Source organism: Vitis riparia, unplaced genomic scaffold (assembly GCF_004353265.1).
Source record: "Vitis riparia cultivar Riparia Gloire de Montpellier isolate 1030 unplaced genomic scaffold, EGFV_Vit.rip_1.0 scaffold355_pilon_pilon, whole genome shotgun sequence".
NCBI lineage: Eukaryota > Viridiplantae > Streptophyta > Magnoliopsida > Vitales > Vitaceae > Vitis > Vitis riparia.
This window is the reverse complement of record NW_023269671.1, coordinates 89337-112036: the sequence shown is the minus strand read 5'-3', so window position 1 is coordinate 112036 and position 22700 is coordinate 89337.

The window sequence follows — 22700 nt, the reverse complement described above, 5'->3', positions numbered from 1 at the left end:
CTGAAGACTAAAATTAGAGTACACTAGTTGATTGAACACCAATCAATAAGGCATACACTAGCTGAGCGCAAATAAGAGAGAATAGATAATTACACAAAATATCTTGAGGTAAAAATCTAACGGAGTCGGTGCAAAAATATCTAAAGATTACATCAAGATTTCGCAACTCAGATATGGAGTTGCAAAAATTTTGCAAGACTGAAAAGGAGTTGCAAAATTTTCTTTTGGCCTACTAAAATTTCGCAAAAATGAAAAAAGGTTACGAAATTTCCTTCTATCTTGCGAAAATTTTGCAAGAGTGAAAAGAGGTTGCGAAATTTTCTTCTGGCTTGCGAAAATTTCGCAAGGGGTTGAGAAATTCTTCAGTGTTAGATTCCTTCTCTGATTCTCTTCCTTGCACACTTGATTGATTTGGCAAAGGCTTTGAAGCTCTCCAAAACTTAGATTCTTCATGTAATTTGGCTTCAATCCTGCTTTGCCATGGATTATACCAAGTTCTCCCCCATTATTGGCTTGTTTAATGATAAAAAAGCTATCAAAAAGATCAGAACTTGCCAAAAACTGATTGGTAACACTTACAAGGGTCTTTAATGTCTCAATTGAGTTAAAAGGTAATTAATTACTACTCAAAAGTGTTTAAAAGAGTTTATAAGAAGCTATAAAATAGCACTTTTTGAGTAGTAATCAATGAACGATTTAGGGTCGTGAGCACAAGGCTTTAGATGCTATAAGTAGATCAGGGCGGTGGATGACATAAATACTTCGGGTTGTAAACTTAGGGCTTTAGATGCTATGAACAAATCATTGTTGTGGATGACATGAGCGACTCTGTGTTGTAAGCTTAAGGCTTTAGATGCTATTAATAGCTCAAGGTTTTGGATAACATGAATGACTTTGAGTCATTAGATCATGCCTCTAGATGCCATGAATAGCTCAAGGTTGTGGATGACATGAACAACTTTAAGTCATTAGCTCTAAGCTCTAGATGCTTTGAATAGGTTAGGGTTGTGAAGGACATAAATGACTCTAGGCTATGAGCATCGAGCTCTAGATGCTATGAATAGATCAGGGTTATGGATGGCATGAACAAATCTAGGGAGTGCATTCAAGGCTCTAGATTTTATGAATAGCTCAAGTTTGTAGATGACATGAAGGACTCCGGGTTATGAGCATAGAGATCTAAATGCTATGAATATATTAGGTCTGTGGATGACATGAACAACTCTAGGTTGTAAGCACAAGACTTTAGATGCTATGAATACATTAGAGCCATGAATGAAAAGAATGACTCCAAGTCGTGAGCTTAGGGCTCCTAATGTCATGAATATCTCAGGCCTATAAATGACATGAACAACTATGGGTTGTGAGCATAGAGCTCTAGATGCTATGAACAAATTAGGGTTATAGGTGACATGAACGACTCCAGGTAGTAAGCATAGGTGTTACATGCTATGAACAAATCAGTGTAGTGGATGACATGAATGACTCAAGGTTGTAAGCTCAAGGCTCTAGATGTTATGAATAACTCAAGGTTGTGGATGACATGAACAACTCTGAGTCATTAGCTCAAGGCTCCAGATGCTATGAATAGATCTAAGTTATGGATGATATGAACAAGTCCAAGTCATGAGCTAAGGGCTCCATATGTTGTGAATTACTCAGGGCTATGGATGACATGAATGACTCTGGGTTGTGAGCATTGGGCTTTAGATCCTATGAAGAGATCAGGGTTGTGGATGACAAGAACAACTCTTGGTCGTGAGCATAGGGCTCTTAATGCTATGAATAGATCAATCTTTTAGATGACATGAATGACTCAGGGTCATGAGCACAAGGCTCTAAATGTTATAAAGAGATCATGACTTTAGATGACCAAAAAAACTTCAGGTTATGAGTTTAGGGCTCTAGATGCTATGAATAGCTCAAGGTTATAGATGACATGAACGACTTCAACTCATAAGCTCTAGGCTCTAAATGCTACGAATAGCTCAAGGTTGTGGATGACATGAACGACTCCAAGTTGTGAGCATGGGACTTTAGATGCTATGAATAGATCAAGGGTGTGGATGAAATAAACCAATTCAGGTCGTGAGCTTAGGGCTCTAGGTGCTATGAATAGCTTAGGTCTATGGATGACATGAAATACTACGGGTCGTGAGCAAAGGGCTCTAGATGCTCTGAACAGATCAAAGTTGTGGATGACACGAATGACTCAGGGTTGTGAGCACAAGACTCTAAATACTATGAACAAATTAGGACGGTGGATGACATGAATGACTTCATGTTGTAAGCTTAGGGCTCTAGATGTTATGAACAAATCATTGTTGTGGGTGACATAAGCGACTCTAAGTTGTAAGCTTAGGGCTTTAGACACTATTAGTAGCTCAAGGTTTTTTATGGGATGAACAATTCTAAGTCATTAGATCATGGCTCTTAATGTTATTAATAGCTCAATCTTATGGATCTAGATGCTATGAAAGACTTTAAGTCGTTAGCTCTAGGATCTAAATGCTATGAATAGGTCAGGGTTATGGATGACATGAATGACTTTGAGTACTGAGCATAGGGCACTAGATGCTATGAACAAATCAATGTTCTGAATGACATAAATGAATCTAGGTTAGAGGCTCATGACTCTAGATGCTATGAATACCTCAAGGTTATAGATGATATGAACAACTCTACATCATTAGCTCAAGGGTTCAGATGTTATGAATAGATCCGGGTTTTAGATGACATGAATGAGTCTTAGTCATGAGCTAAAGGCTCTAGATGCTATGAATAGCTCAAGGTTACGGATGACATGGATGACTCTGGGTCGTGAGCTTTGGGTTCTAGAAGCTATGAAGAGATCGGGGTTGTGGATGAAAGAGTGAATCTAGGTCATGAGCATAGGGCTCTAAATGCTATGAACATATTAGGGTTATGGATGACATGAACGACTCTAGGTTATAATCATAGGGGTCTAGATGCTATGAATAGGTTAGGGTTGTGGATGACATGAACAACTTCGGGTTTTAAGCTAAGGTCTCTAGATGTTATGAATAGCTTACGGTTGTGAATGGCATGAACGACTCTGACTCGTGAGCTTAGGGCTCTAGATGATATAAAAAGCTCAAGGATTTCGATGACGTGAATGACTCCAGGCTATGAGCACTATAATATAGAAGATATGAATAGAACAGGGTTATGGATGACATGAGCGACATCAGGTCGTGAGCTTCGGGCTCTAGATGCAATGATCAGGTCAGGGTTGTGAATGATATGAACAACTCTGGGTTGTGAGCACTAGCCTCTAGATGCTATGAATAGATTAGGGTTGTGGATGATATGAACGAGTCCTAGTCATAGGGACAGGGCTCTAGATGCTATGAAGAGCCAAGGACTGTGGATGACATGGACGTCTCTAAGTCATGAGCATAGGGCTTTAGATGCTATGAAAATATTAGAGGGGTTATGAATGACATGAATGACTTTGGGTCGTGAGCTCAGGCTTTAGATGCTATGAACAAATCAGGGCGATGGATGACATGAACGACTTTGGGTTGTAAGCTTAGGCTTCTAGATTCTATGAAGAGATGATTGTTGTGGATGACATGAGTGACTTCATGTTATATGCTCAAAGCTTTAAATGTTATTAATAGCTCAAGATTGTAGATGACATGAATGACTTTGAGTTGTTAACTCATGGCTCTAGATGATATGAATAGCTTAAGGTTATGGACGACATAAAGGACACCAAGTCATTAGCTCTAAGCTCTAGATGCTATGAATAGCTTAGAGTTATAGATGACATGAATGAATCCGGGTCATGAGCTCAGGGCATTAGATGCAATGAATAGCTTATGTCTAGGAATGACATGAAGCACACCAGGTTATGAGCATAGGGATCTAAATACTATGAATAAATCAGGGCTATGGATGACATGAACTACTTCGATTTGAGGGCATAGGGCTCTAAATCCAATGAATATCTCAGGTCTATGGCTTTCATGAACAACTCTGGGTCATGATTATAGGGCTTGAGATGCTATGAACAAATCAGGGTTGTGGATGACATGAACCACTCTAGGTCATGAGCATTGTGCTCTAAAAGATATGAACATATCAGGGTTGTTAATGACATGAATGACTCTAGGTTTTGAGCTCAGGGTTGTAGATGCAATGAACAACTCATGATTGTGGATGACATGAACAACTCTAGGTTGTGAGCACAAGGCTCTATATGTTATGAATAGATAAGGGTTGTGGATGACATGAATGACTTCTAGTCAAGAGCACAAGGCTCTAAATGCTATGAGTAGCTCAGGGCTATGGACAACATGAACGAATCTAGGTCATGCGCTCATGGATTTAGATTCTATGAATAGCTTAGGGTTGTGGTTGACATGAATGACTTTGAGGCATTAGATGACATGAACGACTCCAAGTTGTGAGCTCAGAGCTCTAAATGCAATGAACAGATTAGGGTGGTGGATGAGACGAATACTTCGGGTTATGAAATTAGGGCTCTAAATGCCATGAACAAATCATTGCTATGGATGAGATGAACTCTGGGTTGTAAGCTCAAGGATTTAGATTCTATTAATTACTCAAGGTTGTGAATGACATGAACGACTCCAAGTCGTTAGATCATGGCTCTAGATGTTATGAATAGCTTAATGTTGTGGATGACATGAATGACTCCGAGCCATTAACTTTAGGCTCTAGATGCTAAGAATAGCTCAAGGTTGTGGATGACATGAATGACTCAAAGTTGTGGATGACATGAACGACTCTAGGTTGTGAGCTCAGAGCTATAGATGCAATAGATATCTCAAGTTTGTCCATAACTTGAATGACTCCGAGTCGTGAGCACAAGGCTTTAGATGCTATAAATAGATCAGGGTTATGGATCACATAAACAACTTTGAGTTATAAGCTAAGGCCTCTAGATATTATGAATAGCTTAAGGTTGTGGTGACATGAATGACTCCAAGTCATTAGCTCCAGGCTCTAAATGCAATGAATATATAAAGTTTGTGGATGAGATGAATAACTTAGGGCTTTGAGCACAAAGTTCTAGATGCTATGAACAAATCAGGGTTGTGGATGACATGAATGACTCAAGGTCATGAGCACAGAGCTCTAGATGCAATGAAATCTCAAGTCTGTGGATAACTTGAACAACTCCGAGTTGTGAGCATAGGAATCTAAATGATATGAATAGATTAGGATTGTGGTTGACATGAACGACTCCAAGTCGTGAGCACAAGGTTATAAATGCTATGAACAAATTAGGGTTGTGGATGACATAGATGACTCCGGGTAGTAAGCTGAGAGCTCTAAATGCTATGAATAGCTCTAGGTTGTGGATGACATAGAGGACTCCAAGTCATTAGCTGAAAGCTTTAAATAATATGAAGAGCTCAAGGTTGTGGATGACAAGAACGACTCTAGGTTATGAGCACTATGCTTTAGAATATATTAATAGATCAGGGCTATGGATGACATGAATGACTCCATGTTGTGAGCTTAGGGCTCTAGATGAAATGAACAACTCAGGTTTACGAATGACATGAGCAACTTCGGGTTGTGAGCACAAGGCTCTAGATATTGTGAATAGATCAAGTTGTAGATGACATAAATGACTCCTGGTCATGAGCATAGGGATCTAAATGCTATGAATTGCTCAGGACTCTGGATGACATGAACGTCTTCGGGTCATGAGCATAGAGCTCTAGATGCTATGAAAATATTAGGGTTGTGGATGACATGAATGACTTCGGATCATGAGCTCAAGGCACTCAGGGCTCTAGATGATATGAACAGATCAAGGTGGTGGATAATGTGAATGATTTCAAGTTGTAAGCTCAAGCCTCTAGATGGTATGAATAAATCATTACCATGGATGACATAAACAACTCTGGGTTGTAAGCTTTGGACTCTATATGGTATTCATAGCTCAAGGTTGTGGATGACATGAATGACTCAAAGTCATTAGCTCATGGCTCTAGATGCTATGAATAGCTTAGAGTTGTGTATGAAATGAACAACTCCAAGTCATTAGCTCTAGGCTCTAGATGCTATGAATAGCTTAGAGTTGTGTATGAAATGAACAACTCCAAGTCATTAGCTCTAGGCTCTAGATGCTATGAATAGCTTAAAGTTATGGATAACATGAACGACTCTGGGTTGTGAGAATAGGGCACTAAAAGCTATGAACAAATCAAGGTTGTGGATGACATGAATGACTCTGGGTTGTAAGCTGAGGGCTTTAAATACTATGAATAGATCAAATCTATGCATGGCATGAAGGACTCTTGGTCATGGGCACACAGATCTAGATACTATGAACAAATCAAGGCTATGGATTACTTGAACGAACTTCGGTCAAGAGCATAAGGCTTTAAATGCAATGAATATCTTACATGAACAACTCTAAGTCATGAGCATAGAGTTGTAGATTCCATGAACAAATAAGGGTTATGGATGATGTGAATGACTTCAAGTCATGATCTAAGGGCTCTAGATGCAATGAATATCTCAAGTCTATGGATGAATTGACCGACTCTAGGTCGTGAGCATAATGCTTTAGATACTATGAAAAGATCAGGGTTGTGGATGATATGAATGACTCCAAGTCCTAAGCATAGGGATCTAAATGTAATGAATATTTCAAGGCTATGGATGACATCAATAACTCCAGGTTGTAAGTTCAAGGCTCTAGATGTTATGAATAGCTCAAGTTTGTGGATGACATGAACAACTATGAGTCGTTAGCTCAAGTCTCTAGATTCCACGAATAGCACAAGGCTGTGGATGACATGAATGACACCAATTTATGAGCATAGGACTTTAGAATGTTGTGAGTATTTCAGGGTTGTGGATGACTTGAATGAATCAGGGTCATGAGTTAAGGGCTCTAAATTTAATGAATATCTCAGGTCTTTAGATAAAATGAATGACCCTGGCTCAAGAGGACAGGGCTTTATATGTTATGAACAAATCAAGGTTGTGGATGATATGAATGACTACGAGTCGTTAGCTTATAGCTCTAGATTCTATGAATAGCTCAAAGCTATGGATGACATGAATGACTTGGGGTTGTGAGCATAAGGCTTTAGATGCTATGAACATATCAGGGTTGTGGATGACATGAATGACTTCGGGTCGTGAGCTATGGGCTCTAGATGCAATGAATATCTCAAGTCTATGGATGAATTGGACGATTCCTGGTCGTGAGCACAATGCTTTAAATGCAATGAAGAGATCATGGCTATGGATGACATGAACGACTTTGGGTCGTGAGCTTAGGGCTTTAGATGCAATGAATATCTCAAGTCTATGGATGAAAAGAGCAACTCAAGGTCGTGAACACAAGGCTCTAAATGCTATGAATAGATAACAACTAGGGATAATAAGAACGACTTAAGGTCATGAGCTGAGCGCTTTAGATGCAATGAACAACTCAGGGTTGTGGATGACATGAGCATCTCCTAGTAGTGAGCATATGACTCTAGATGCTATGAATAGATCATGTTGTGGATGGGATGAACTTATCTAGGTCATGAGCTAAGGGCTCTAGATAATATGAATAGATCAGGGTCGTGGATGATATAAACAACTTTGGGTTATAAGCTTAGGGCTCAAAATGCTAGGAATGCCTTAAAGCAACAGATGACATGAACAACTCCAGGTTGTGATCTTAAGACTCTAGATGTTATGAAAGGTTTAAGGCTATGGATGAGATGAACGACTCCAAATCGTGAGCATAGGGTTTTATATGCTATGAATAGATCAGGGTTATGGATGGCATGACCGAATCAGGGTTGTAAGCTTAGGGCTCTAGATTCTATGAATAACTATCGATTATGGATGACATGAATGACTTCGAGTCATTAGCTCAAGGCTCTAGATGTTATGAACAACTCAGGGTTGTGGATGACATGAATGAATCAGGGTCATGAGCACAAGGCTCTAGATGTTATGAACATATGAGGGCTATGGATGACAAGAATAACTCCAGGTTATGATCACAAGGATCTAGATTCTATGAAAAGATCAAGGTTATGGATGACATGAACGACTCCTTGTCATGAGCTAAGGGCTCTTGATGCAATGGATATCTCAAGTCTATGGCTAAATTGGATGACTCCAGGTCATGAGCACAAAGCTCTAGATGCTATGAAGAGATTAAGCTTGTGGATGCCATGAAGGACTCAAGAAGAGGGCTCTACATCCAATCAACAAGTCAGGGTTGTAGATGACATCAACGAATCCGAGTGGTAAGCTTAGGGCTCTAGTTGCTGTGAATAGCTCAATGTTGTGGATGACATAAATGACTCTGAGTCATGAGCTCAAGGCTCTAGATTCTATGAACAACTCAGGTCTGTAGATGAAATGAACGACTCCGAGTTGTGAGCACAGGGTGCTAGATGCAATGAACTGATCAAGATTGTAGTTAACATGAACAACTCAAGGTAGTGAGCTGAGGGCTCTAGATGACATGAATAGCTCAAGGTTGTAGATGACATGAACAACTTCGAGTCGGAGCATAGAGCTTTAGATGCTTTAAATAGATAAAGGCTATGGATGACATGAACACCTCCTTGTTATGAGCTAAGGGCTCTAGATGCTTGAATAGCACATGGTTGTAGATGACATGAACAGCTACATGTCATGTGCAAAGGGATCTAGATGTTATGAATAAATCAAGTTTTTGGATGACATGAATGACTCCAAGACATGAGGTTGAGGCTCAAGATGTAATTTATATCTCAAATTTATGGAAGAAATGAATGACTCTAGATCGTGAGCACAAGGCTTTATATGTTATGAAAAGTTTAGGTTGTGGATGACATGAACGACTTTAGGTCGTGAGCATAGGGCTCGAGATGCTACGAACAAATAATGGTTGTGAATGACATGACCGACTTAGGGTTGTAAGCTAAGGGCTCTAAATGCTATGAATAGTTATATGTTGTGGATGACATGAACAACTTCGACTCATTAGCTTAAGGCTCTAGATGTTATAAACAACTCAAGGTTGTGGATGACATGAATGACTCTGGGTTATGAGCATAAGGCTCTAGATGTTATGAACAAATCAGGGTTATGGATGACATGAACAACTTCGAGTCATGAGAATAGGGCTCTAGATTCTATGAACAGATCAAGGCTATGAATGACATGAACGACTGTTGGTCATGAGTTAAGGCTTCTTGATGCAATGAATATCTTAAGTATGTGGATGAATTGGACGACTCCAGATCGTGGGCACAAGGCTCTAGATGTTACGAAAAATCAAGGTTGTGGATGACATGAAGGACTCTGGGTCGAGAGCAGAGGGCTCTACATCCAATGAATAGATCAGGGTTGTGGATGATAACAACGACTCTAGGTTGTATGCTTAAGGCTCTAGTAATTATGGATAACTCTAGGTTATGGATGACATGAATGACTCCGAGTCGTTAGCTCAAGGCTCCAGATTCTATGAACAGCTCAGGGCTATGAATGACATAAACGAATCTAGGTCGTGAGCACAGGGCTCTCGAATGTTATGAACAGTTTAGGGTTGTGGATGACATGAACGAATCTGGGTCATGAGTTCAGGGCCCTAGATGCAATGAATATCTCAAGTTTGTGGATGAAATGAATAACTTCGATTAGTAAGCATAGGACTCTAAATGCTATGAACAGATGAGGGTTATGGATAACATGAACGACTTCAGATTGTGATCTCAACACTCTAGATCCTATGAACAACTCATAGCTCTAGATGATATGAATGACTCTTGTCCATGAGCTCAACTCTCTCTAGATGTTATTAAAATATCAGGGCTATGGATGACATAAACGACACTGGGTCATGAGCTTAGGGTTCTAAATGCTATAAACAACTTAGGCCTGTGGATGATATGAACGATTTTGGTCCTTGAGTTCAAGGCTCTAGATGCTAAGAACAACTAGGGGTTGTGAGTGACATGAACGACTCCAGGTCGTGAACTCATGGCAATAAATGTTATGAATAGCTAAGGGCTATGGATGAGATGAATGACTCTAAGTCATGTGCTCAATGCTCTAGATGTTATGAAAACCTCACGGTTTTGGATGATATGAACGGCTCCAGGTCGACAACTCAGGCTTGTAGATGCTAAGAATAGTTCAATATTATGAATGACATGAACAACTTGAGGTCCTGAGCTCCTGGCAATAAATGCTATGAAAAACTTTGGGTTGTGGCTGATATGAACAAGTTAGGGTCATGAGCTTAAGGCTCTAAATGCTATGAATAACTCAACTCTGTATATCACATGAACGAATACAGGTCATGAGCTCAAGGCTCTAGATCCTATAAACAAATCAAGGTTGTGGATGATATGAACGACTTCAGGTTGTGAGTGATTCGTCCCCAATTGGTGTACTCTTGATTCAGTCCTCAGACGGGAGTTATCAAAAAAAATTATAAACCTAATTCACCATATACTAGGTAGCATAGCTAGCATAGCATAGTGGTTCTAGGATCGTCCATAGGGATGGGTCATTTCACACGTGATATTAGTTTAAAGAACCAGATTAGTGTTTTTTCTTTTTTGAGTTAGCTTTAAAAGAAAACATAAAGATGGTTGAAAAGGTTTGCTCTTAAGCTAACTAAAAATAGTAACTGAGTTTAATTACAAAGAAAAGGTTTCTTGGAGTTTCAAGTCACTAGGTTCAGGTTCCTAATACAAAAGGGGAGATTCCGGATCTTTTTCTCGAATTGGGGATTTATTTCCCAAACCAATGTGTTACATTACTTCCCATTAATGGTTTCGAACACTAAAACCCTCTCACTAATTCATCTTGCAATGGTTCATACCTCTCACCTAGTATTGGCCATTCAAGGTGATCTTTAACTTTGGATTACCCTTCAAAAGCTCACAAGAGATAACTAATAGATGTCTCCATGGAGTCCAAAAGCTTACAAAGTGTTGGATATTCTAGGTAATCCTACCTTTAAACCACCTCCCAGAGGCTCGCAAGAGATAACTAATGGATCTCTATGGATTGAGTCCGAAAAGTTTACCAAGTGTTGGCCCAGGTGATTTTAAGGGATTTTAAGTTAACTAAAAATATAAAAACCATTAACGGGTCACAACTTCTCTTCATTTAAAACTGAAACAAGGAAAACTCCCACTTTTGTATCCGGATCCCTTGCCTAGCTTCCTTCAGTCCGAGAAACAAAAAGCCTAGCCACTCATCCTCTGAGTAAACATCCTCAGAGGGTGTTTGGCTAGAAATAAAATAAAATCAAAATGAGTAGGTAAGGCAGAGCAAGGCTCTATATATTTCTTACTAAAAATGTTCAAGTGATCCCCAAGAATTTCTTCCAACATTCTAAGATATTACAAAAAGAGATATCTTAAGACATATGTAGAGAGATATTTTTAACCCCTTAATTAGATATCCTGAATATTTAAAAATGTCTTTAGCTTATTACAAGGAGAGAATAGGTAATTACACAAAATATCTTGAGATAAAAATCTAATGGAGTCGGTGCAACATATTTGAAGCTTACATGAAGATTTCACAAGGGGTTGCGAAATTCATTGGCAAAGGCTTTAAAGCTCTCCAAAACTTGGATTCTTCATGTATTTGAGCTTCAACTTGCTTTTCCATGGACTACACAAAATTCTCCCTCATTCTTGGCTTGTTTTAATGATAAAAAAGCTATCAAAAATACCAAACTTGCCAAAAACTGATTAGAAACACTTGCAGGGGTCCTTATTGTGCTATTTGAGTTAAAAGGTGTTAACTACTACTCAAAATTGTTTAAAAGAGTTTATAACAAGCTATAAAAGAGCACTTTTTGAGTAGTAATCACTCCCCCCAATCGACATATTGCTAGTCCCTTAGCAATGAAGGAGAGATAAAGAAAAATAAATAGTAAAATAACTTACAAAATCATGTTGATCACTCCAAAAAAATTTTCAAGTGGCATGATGCGGATCATACTCTCTCATGGGACATTAAGGAGGCAAAACCTAACCTTCAACAAGAGTCATCAAATATCTTACCGAATCATAATTTATAAAGAGTAGGCATTATGCAAATTTCAGCATCAAAATAATTTCCACTCCCAAAGGGTCAAACCTTACTCTTCTACAAAAATCTATGTGTTAAGCTTATTAGTTTCCGAATATAGTACTATGAACTAATCTCTCCCCCCAACCTAGTTCTTTCTCAGACTTTAGAAAACTGACTACTTCCAATAGGCTAAGAACGCACCTTTTTTATTTCACAATTTTTTTTCTTGTAGGCGTGCAATCCTTAAGGTATTGTTTTCTAAAGTGTCCATGTAACCGGGATCCATCGATGACTCCCAACCAATCAAGGTTTAGGGCATCAAGCTTTAAGAATCTTTCGACCACTAACTCCTCGAATTTTACCTCGGACTTTTGAAATTGAAATTTAATACCCAAGCACCTACAATAGGTTAAACTCCACCTATTCACCCTTGTAACGAGCAGTAAGGTCGGTGACTCCCAACCAATCAAGGCTTAAGGCACCGAGTTTTAAATATTTTCACCATATACCCTTTGGACCTTGCTCGGGTTTCAACGCAAGTATAACAGTTTATTTATTATTTTTTTTTCAAAGGCTCATTGGCCTTTTATAAGGTGTCCTAACACTATTAAAACGAGGTCAAAGGTATCAAGTCTAAATTTTCCTAAGTTTAGGGGGTGAGATAGTTTTTCATCTTATAATCGGAACCTAATGTGCACAGTGTGTGGTAAGATTAAAGTGGAAAAAATAAGGTTGAAATCAATAAGAGTTTCAATAATTCACTAATATTCAAGTAAAAAGGTAAGAATTCAATTTCTCCCAATTCATTTTGAGAATTTTTCCTTAATAATCATGGAGAGTATAGTGAAAACTTTTAATATTAAAAAAATTAAAAATTAAGCAAAAATTACTACATTAACAAAATAACCTGACATTATTAACAAAACTTCCTTCCTTAACTCTTCCCCCAACCAAGATCAACATTGCCCTCAATGTGGCAAGAGCAACTGTAAATAAAGGGAGGAAGTGGTACCTCTTGAGTAATATTGAGTTTGAGTCGTATAGGAGAAACCACATGATTAAAAAAAACAAAAGATTAATGAGTAAATGAGATAGAAAAAATGCCAAGTATAAACAAAAATGATGTGTATATATTACTATAAGAAAGTACAATGAGATATGATCATGTAATACATGCAATCCCAGAATATAAAATATCAAAACAAGTAATAATGTCTACTAATATATTAAGAAAATACAAAATAAAGAAATGATCAAGTAGCGGGGCTCTCTAATGGAGATGATGGCTCTGTGGCTGCCTCGTGAGTGGCCTAGATAGAGACATCGGCTCTGGTGGTCTCTTTAGCTAGAATAGCCTCCTCAGCTAGAGCTATTGGCTCTACTGGTCTCGAAATATTAGTTTGAGGTGGTGGCAGGAGTCCTAGATGCTACTGAATCTGACGAAGGATAACAGTATGCTGGTCCTGCTAAGCACGTATGTCTGCCATCTGCCGGAATAGAGCATTGTGCATAGTGGTTAGTGTCTTGAACAAATGTACCATGGCACAAAACTCCATGGCAAATATGGTGATAGAGACCTCCGATGTAGGAGGTGCAGTTGGTGGAACAGGAGGTGTAGCAGGAGGATCAGTAGAAGTAGCCTCAGGCATAAATGGTGCAACAGGAGCAGGTGGTATAGACTCTGTGGGAAGCTTATCCTGCTGTACCTGCTCAGTCTGTGCTGGCACTAGAGATGCTGGCCTAGGTGGTGCTTCTACAGGTGCCAAATAGCCTGACAATTGTGTCCATTTGTCGAGAGTGAAATGCTTAACAATGGTGGCGGCGCTCAAGGTGAAGCTCAATAAGATAGCCCATGTGCTCCAATATATGACAGAGCAGCCTTGGAAACAGCAATGGAATAGTGTCGGCTCTCTGTAGCTTCTTCCTGTGAACTTTCTCCTCAAAGTGGAGAAAAGCAGCCATAATTAGGAATGAATCTCTAGAAGTCCCCCTGTATAGGATGTGGACCATGTCATGCTGAGAAATAGGGGACCACTCTCGAAAATATACTGGATCATTTGGCTCATATGGAATATGGAAAGCCTCAGTAATGTCCCTAGTCTCTAGGATACCCTGGCGTTTGTCCATGCTTAAATAAATGGTGGTGGGACTCTGGGCGCCCTGAGTAGTCATTGACTGATAGAAGTCCATTGCCACTCTAAGGTAGAAAAACTCCCTGGGAGTCATAAGGCACTCAAGATGGTACCTCTGGAGCAGTCCAAATGAATCCTGAAGCTCTGGCTGTTATCGCATGGCCTTAATGTCGAAATAAAGCTCGGAGTGAAATGGTCTGGCTCTACAATCTGAATTGCCCTCAATGGGCGGTTGGGTAACTATAGGCCTCTTGATGATGGCTTCCGGGGCAATGCTAGAAGGATGCTAAGAATCGACTGGGGCCTGAGGTTCAGGCTATGCATGCCTAGACATCTCTCCAGGGCCTGAGGTCCTGACCTTCTTAGTTGGAGGGCGGTGAGCTGAGTTCTCAGAGGGCTGAGAAATCGGTGGTCTCTGTGTCTCGTATCGGCGCTGATGAGGGCTAGAGGGCACCCCACCCTCAGAAGATGGAACGATCAGGGCCTGAAAGGCCTGAGATGAATCCTGAGGAGAAGAGGCTCTTGGCCTGGTCTCGCGAGATACTGAAGGGTCGATATGGCCTCCTCTGATGCCCTCCATGGCTGAACTGGAGCAAGAGGTATAGGTCACCTCTTCAAATTGTTGGCTATGGGATGTGAGAAAACTGATTTACAAGGTGGTGGAGGGCTTTTCACATTGGGGAATAAGGTGTGCAAAATGACAGGCTTTGGAGGTCTTTAAATAGGATTTTTAAGTGACCTTTGGCTTTCCTGCTGATCGTTGGTATTTCGCACAGAGACCATTGAAATTTGCAAGTTACGAAATGGGCTCTTGAGTTGCGAATTGAGTTCATAACCTCTTTCAAATTTCGCAAGGCAAAGCTGGATTGCAAAATTTTTGCAAGGCTCTTTTGGGGTTATGAAATTTTTGCAAGGCTCTTTTAGGGTTGTGAAATTTTTGCAAGCCCTGTGAAATACTCTGCTTTTCCTCCTTTAGAAAAAATTTGAAAAGTTTTTCCGTCTGTTTTAGATTCCACCTGCAATTGATCATCACAAATTAAATTAAATCACAACAAAGTAAAATTTAAGCAATAAATCATATTAAAAACAAATAGCAAATTAATAAAACTTTAAATTATAAATAAAACAAAAAAAACAAAAAAATATGGACTTAATGTTTGCCGACAGACTAAGTCCATCTAACCATTTGTCTATTTAAACTTGATGTGGCTCAAGGAGGTTGATTTCCTCCTTGTCTTGAGAGAATGGCTCTAGGAATGGCTTGAGACATTGGCCATTGACTTTGAAACTCTCGACATTGTTGGCATTGAGTAGTTCCACTACTCTATTTGAATACACTCGTTGGATAGTAATCGGACCTATCCACCTTGACTTTAACTTTCCCGGGAAGATATGGAGCTTAGAGTCATATAACAAGAATCTTTATCCTTTCTAGAATTCTTTGCAGGAGACTAACTGATCATGCCACCTTTTCAATCTTTGTTTTTCAATGTTTGAATTATTGTAGGCCTCATTTCTCAGTTCCTCCATCTCATTAAGGTCTAGAAATATCTTCATGTTGGCTCTGTTCAAGTCCATGTTGAACGTCTTGATTGCCCACCAAGCTTTGGATTGCACTTCAATGGGGAGATGGCATGCTTAGCCATAGACTAGGCGATAAGGAGATATTCTAAGAATGGTCTTGTAAGCTGTTCTGTAAGCCCATAGTGAATCATGAAGCTTAATAGACCAATCTCTTCTACTCGTATTCACCACCTTCATCAGTCTGTTTTTAATATCCCAGTTTGCTAACGCAACTTGCCCAGAAGTCTGAGAGTGGTAAGGTGTAGCTACCTTATGCTTCACCATGTACTTGGCTAAGAGAGTCTCAAATGGCTTGTTACAAAAATGAGTACCCCCATCACTTATTATGGCTTTGGGTACTCCAAATCTAGAAAAGATGTTCTCTTTGAGAAATTTGAGAACAACTTTGTGATCATTGTGTTTGCACGGGATCGCTTCAACGCATTTAGAAACATAATCCACTCCCACCAAGATGTAGGAATAGCCAAAGGACATATGAAAAGGTCCCATGAAGTCAATGCCCCAGACATCAAAAAGATTAACTATTAAAATGGGGTTCACAGGCATCATGTTCTTACATGTTGATTTCCCAAGCCTCTGGCATTTGTCATAGCTCCTACACATGGTGAGGGAATCTTTGAAAAGTGATAACCAGCAAAAACCCGATTGTAATACTTTCATAGTTGTCTTCTGAGAAGCAAAGTGGCCTCCACATGCGCTTTCATGGCAATGACTGAGGATCCCCTATTGCTCTTGCTCAGGGACGCACTTCCGTATTATTTGATCCACACAATATTTGAATAGAAATGGCTCTTCCCAATAGTAGGCATGAATTTTTGCAAAGAAGTGCTTCTTATCTAGTGTTTTCCACTCACTTGGAACTTCTTCGATAACTAGATAGTTAGCAATATGAGCATACCAAGGAGCGGCTTCTATCAACATGAGTGACTCCTCTGGAAAATCATCATTAATTGGCAAACTATGGGAATTATGTGCAATGGCTAGCCTTGACAGATGGTCGGCTACCACATTCTCCACTCCTTTCTTGTCTTTGATCTGAAGATTGAATTCTTGAAGCAAGAGAATCCATCTAATCAGCCTCGCTTTTACATCTTGTTAAGTCAACAGATATTTCAAGGCCGAGTGGTCAGTGAAAACCACAATGAAAGACCCGACCAAGTAAGCGTGGAATTTGTCGAAGGCAAAAACTACAACCAAAAATTCTTTCTCTATGGTTGTGTAGTTTCTTTGCACTTCATTCAACTTTTTGCTCGCATAGTAGATCACATAGGGCTTTCCATCTTCTCTTTGCCCAAGAACAGCTCCTATAGTAAAGTCACTGGCATCGCACATCACTTTAAAGGGCAATTGCCAGTTGGGTGCTCTCACTATTGAAGCGGTCGTCAACAATAGATTTAGTTCTTCAAAACTTCGTTGACATCGATCATCCCATACAAATTTAGCATCCTTTAACAATAGTTCACAAAGAGGTCTTGCAAGTTTGGAGAAATCTTTGATAAACCTCCTATAGAACCCAACATGGCCAAGGAATTGCCTTACTCCTTTGACAGTTGTTGGAGATGGCAACTTGACCATAAGTTCAACTTTTGCTTTGTCCAATTTAATGCCTTGCTTTGATAATATGCCCAAGGACAATCCCTTGGGGTACTATGAAATGGCATTTCTCCCAGTTAAGCACCAAGTCTTTCTCAATGCATCGGTTCAACATAGCTTCCAAGTTGACTAAGCACTCGTTAAACGCACTTCCATATACGATGATATTGTCCATAAAGACTTCCATAGTACGCTCCTCCGTATCACTGAAAATGCTTAGCATGCATCTTTGGAATGTTGTTGGTGTATTGCATAAGTCGAAAGGCAATCTTCTGTATGCATAGGTTCCGAATGGACATGTGAAAGTGGTATTCTCCTGGTCTTCAACAGCAATTTCTATTTGAAAATACCCGGAGTAGCCATCCAAGAAATAGTAGAATGGATGGCCTGCAACCCTTTCAAGCACTTGATCAATAAACGGCAACGGGAAATGGTCCTTCCTTGTTACAGTATTCAACTTTCTATAATCAATACACACCCTCCAACTTGAAGTGATGCGTGTAGAAACTTCTTTTCCCTTATCATTTTGCACCACTATGACCCCTAATTTCTTTGGCACAACTTATGTAGGACTCACCCATGGGCTATCTAATATGGGGTAGATAATACCAGCCTGAAGTAGCTTAAGCACTTCAACTCACACCACCTCTTGCATGTGAGGGTTCAATCTTCTCTAGGGTTGACGAACTGGCTTAGTTTCTTCTTCCATGTATATATGATGAGTACAGACTAAAGGGCTGATCCCTTTCAAATCATAAATTTTCCACTCTATCGCCTTCTTACATCTCCTAAGGATTTCAAGTAGACAATCCTCCTGAGTAGTTGTAAGATGAAGAAATAACAATAGGGCTCTGTTTGTTCTCTTCCATGTATACATACTTCAACTCTATGGATAATGGCTTCAGCATAAGCTTTGGGGCCTCCTCCTTAACAGCTTCTTGTGTCTCGTCCCCATTGAATAAAAGGAGAATTTCTTCTCTCATCTTCAAAGGGGGCAAAGTAGCAAGCAAATCTGAGGGTTCAGATAACCCTTCATCTAGATTCCCAAGACTCTCGTTCAAATCTTCTAACATTTTCTGATCACAATGCTACTCTACTAGGTTGTCTATTATGCACACCTCTTTTGGTCCTTCTTCTTCTTCCGGATGGAATTGTTTATTGCACATATAGAAGATATTGAGCCCTAACGTCATGTTGCCAAATGTAAGCTACATGACTCCATTACTACAATTGATGATAGCATTTGATGTAGCTAGGAATGGTCTTCCAAGTATGATAGGAATATAGTTAGTTCCTTTGGTAACCAGGTCCATATCAAGAACAACAAAATCCATTGGATAGTAGAATTTGTGAACTTGAATTAGGACATCTTCAATCATACCTCTTGGAATTTTCACAGATCTATCTGCTAGAGATAGAGTGATTGATGTTGGCTTCAACTCTCCAAGTCCCAATTTCTTGTAGACAGAGTAGGGTAACAAATTCACACTTGCTCCCAAATCCAACAAAGTTTTCTCCACACACGTCTCTCCAATCACGACTGAGATGGTAGGACAGCCTGGATCTTTGTATATCACTGGAGACTTCCACTGTTTAATGGAACTTACTTGCTCAGTTAAGAAGGCATTCTTACTCACATTCAACCCTCTTTTTATAATGCATAAATCTTTAAGGAATTTTGCATAAGTCAGAACTTTTTTTATCATGTTTAGCAAAGGGATGTTAACTTTCACTTGCCTCAACAGTTCAAGAATTTCTGATGTATTGCTTATTCCCTTTTTGCCATGCAAAACTTGTGGGAATGGTGGAGGCATGTGCTTCTTTATCATACCTTCTTGGTTGATGGTCCTCTCCGGTTCTTCATTCACAGTAGCTTCAAGGTCCTTCTTCTTTGTACTATTCATTTTCCTCTTTCCTTTAATTTTTTCCATCTTTTCTTTCTCTACTTCACTCTCTGTTTCATGTTCTGGCTTGGATGTAGGCAGATCAACCTCTTTACCACTCCTTAGAGTGATCACTGCTTTGACTTCCCTCACTAGTGAAGATTCTCCCTCCTGAGCCTCCACTTCATGGATACCCCTGGGATTCTAGTGAGGTTGAGAAGGAAATTTTCCTTTCTCATGCACTATGTTGAGATTGGTGAGCCTTGAGATCTGGTACTAGAGATTATCTATCTTCTTAGATAGATCATTTTGCCTCTCATCCATCTTTTTGTCTAGATTGGTAATTTCTTGCCTGAGTTGAGCATTGATGGATTTCTGGTCTCCAACAAAATCTCCCACGACCTTGCTAAGATTTACAATGGCTTGTTCAAGACTTAAGTATTGCGAAGGTGCTTGGCCAAGTTGCGTGTATTGATGTGCCCTTGGCTTCCAAGAGAAATTCGGATGGTTCTTCCAATTTGAATTGTAGGTGTTGCCATATGAAGCATTGTTATTGAGCTTAAATTGTCCAATAACATTCGCTTGGTCCCCAAACATTTCTCTCGCAGCTGGAATCGTAAGACACTCTGCCACCAAGTGCTCAAAAGATTGAAAAATTGAACACGACATATCTTGCATTGGTGTTTCAAAAATGGCTTGCACTTCTCGTATCTTCTTCACTATAAGCTCCTCCAATCTTCTTGCCATAGCTGGAAATTTTGCTTTCATATCGATATCTTCATTCAAAGTATACATCCCAACCTTAGCATTAGAAGCATTAAGTTGAGATTTCATTCTTCCCACTTCTCTGGCATTGGGCTCATCCCATCCTCTTGAAACTTCAGCTACATAACTCAAGAAATCCATGGCCTTTCTCTAGATTCTTACTCATGAAGTCTCCTCTGCACATCGTTTCTAAGAGTTGCTTCATTGAGGAAGACATACCGTTGTAAAAATAGCTCACCAATAGCCATGTAACAAAGCCATGGTGAGGACAAGCATTGATAGCTTCCATGTATCTCTCCCAACACTCATAGAATTTCTCATTCTCTTTACCTGAGAAGTTTGAAATTTGCCTTTTCAAGTCGATGGTCCTATGAGTCGGGAAAAATTTCTTGAGAAATTAAGCTTGCAAATTAGTCCAAGCTCAAATACTCCTTGGCCTTAAAGAATTAAGCCAAACCTTGGCCTTATCCTTCAAAGTGAAAGGAAATAGCTTTAGCCTTACCAAGTCGATTGAAGTTTCTCCTTCTCGGAAAGTATTACAAATGTCCTCAAATTACTTGATATGCGCGTAGGGATTCTCACTTTTCATCCCATGGAAAGTAGGTAGAAGTGGCACAATATGTGGTCGGATCACTAGCTGCTCTGTAGGTGGCACTATACATGATGGTGCACTCATACGAGGCGGATGCATGCAGTCTCACATGGATTGGTATGCGTTGATATTCTCCTCTAGAGCATGTTGACTATGCTGTTCTTTAGGTGTAGCTTCCATGACTTCCACACTCAATTCTAACTCTATTTCATGAGGATTTCTTATTTTCACAAGTCTTCCCTCATTGTCTCATATCCAATATGGCATGCACAACTAGCAATAACTAAAACCAAAACAAAGAAAACAAAAGAAAAACAATTCTAGAAAGAAATAAAAAAATAAAATTTAAGATTAACTAAAACTAAATAAAAGATAAACTAAAAACAAAAACAAATAATAAAAAAAATAAAGAGTTAGTAAAAGAAAAGAAAAATCATCAAACTTGTGATGAAGATCACAAGTGTTCTGGAAAGATCATATCACTGTAAGGTGGCATTATTCCCGACAACGGCACCATTTGATTCGTCCCCAATTGGTGTACTCTTGATATAGTCCTCAAATGAGAGTTATCAACAAAATTTATAAACCTAATTCACCATATACTAGGGTAGCATAGCTAGCATAGCATAGTGGTTCTAGGATCGTCTACAGGGATGGGTTTTCATTTCACACATGATATTAGTTTAAAGAACTAGATTGGTGCTTTTTCTTTTCTGAGTTAGCTTTAAAAGAAAACATAAAGATGGTTGAAAAGGTTTGCTTTTAAGCTAACAAAAAATAGTAACTGAGTTTAATTACAAAGAAAAGGTTTCTTGGAGTTTCAAGTCACTAGGTTCAGGTTCCTTATACAAAAGGGGAGATTTCGGATATTTTCCTCGCATTGGGGATTTAACCTATAGTTATTTCCCAAACCAGTGTGTTACATTGCTTCCCATTAATGGTTTCAAACACTAACCCTCTCACTGATTCATCTTGCAATGGTTCATACCTCTCACCTAGTATTGGTCATTCAAGGTGATCTTTAACCTTAGATTACCCTTCAAAAGCTTGCAAGAGATAACTAATGGATGTCTCCAGGGAGTCTGAAAGCTTACCAAGTGTTGGCTACTCTAGGTAATCCTACCTTTAAACCACCTCCCAGAGGCTCGCAAGAGATAACTAATGGATCTCTATGGATTGAGTCCGAAAAGCTTACCAAGTGTTAGCCTAGGTGATTTTAAGGGATTTTAAGTTAACTAGAAAAATAAAAACCATTAACGGGTCACAACTTGTCTTCATTTAAAACTGAAACAAGGAAAACTCCCACTTTTGTATCTGGATCCCTTACCTAGCTTCCTTCAGTCCAAGAAACAAAAGGCCTAGCCACTCATCCTATGAGAAAACATCCTCAGAGTGTGTTTAGCTAGAAAGAGAATAAAATCAAAATGAGTAGGTAAAGTAGAGCAAGGCTCTGTATATTTCTTACTAAAAATGTACAAGTGATCCCCAAGAATTTCTTCCAAGATTATGAGATATTACAAAAAGATATATCTTAAGACATATAGAGAGAGATTTTTAACCCCTCAATTAGATATCCTAAATATCTAAAAAGATCTTTAGCTTATTACAAGGAGAGAATAGGTAATTACACAAAATATCTTGAGATAAAAATCTAATAGAGTCGATGTAAAAATATCTGAAGATTACATGAAGATTTCGTAAGGTTGCGAAATTCATTAGTTTCGCAAGGCTTGCGAAATTCCTTCCGGCTTGCGAAAATTTCATAAGAGGTTACGAAATTCATCTTTAGTTTCGCAAGGCTTGTGAAATTCCTTCTTGGCCAATTCGCAAGCTTGCGAATATTTCGCAAAGGGTTGTGAAATTCTTGAATGATAGATTCCTTCTTTGTTTCTCTTCTTTGCATACTTGATTGATTTGGAAAAGGCTTTGAAGCTCTCCATAACTTGGATTCTTCATGTAATTTAGCTTCAATCTTACTTTGCCATGGACTATACCAAGTTCTCCATCATTCTTGGCTTGTTTTAATGATAAAAAAGCTATCAAAAACACCAAAACTTGCCAAAAACTGATTAGTAACACTTGCAAGGGTCCTTAATGTGCCAA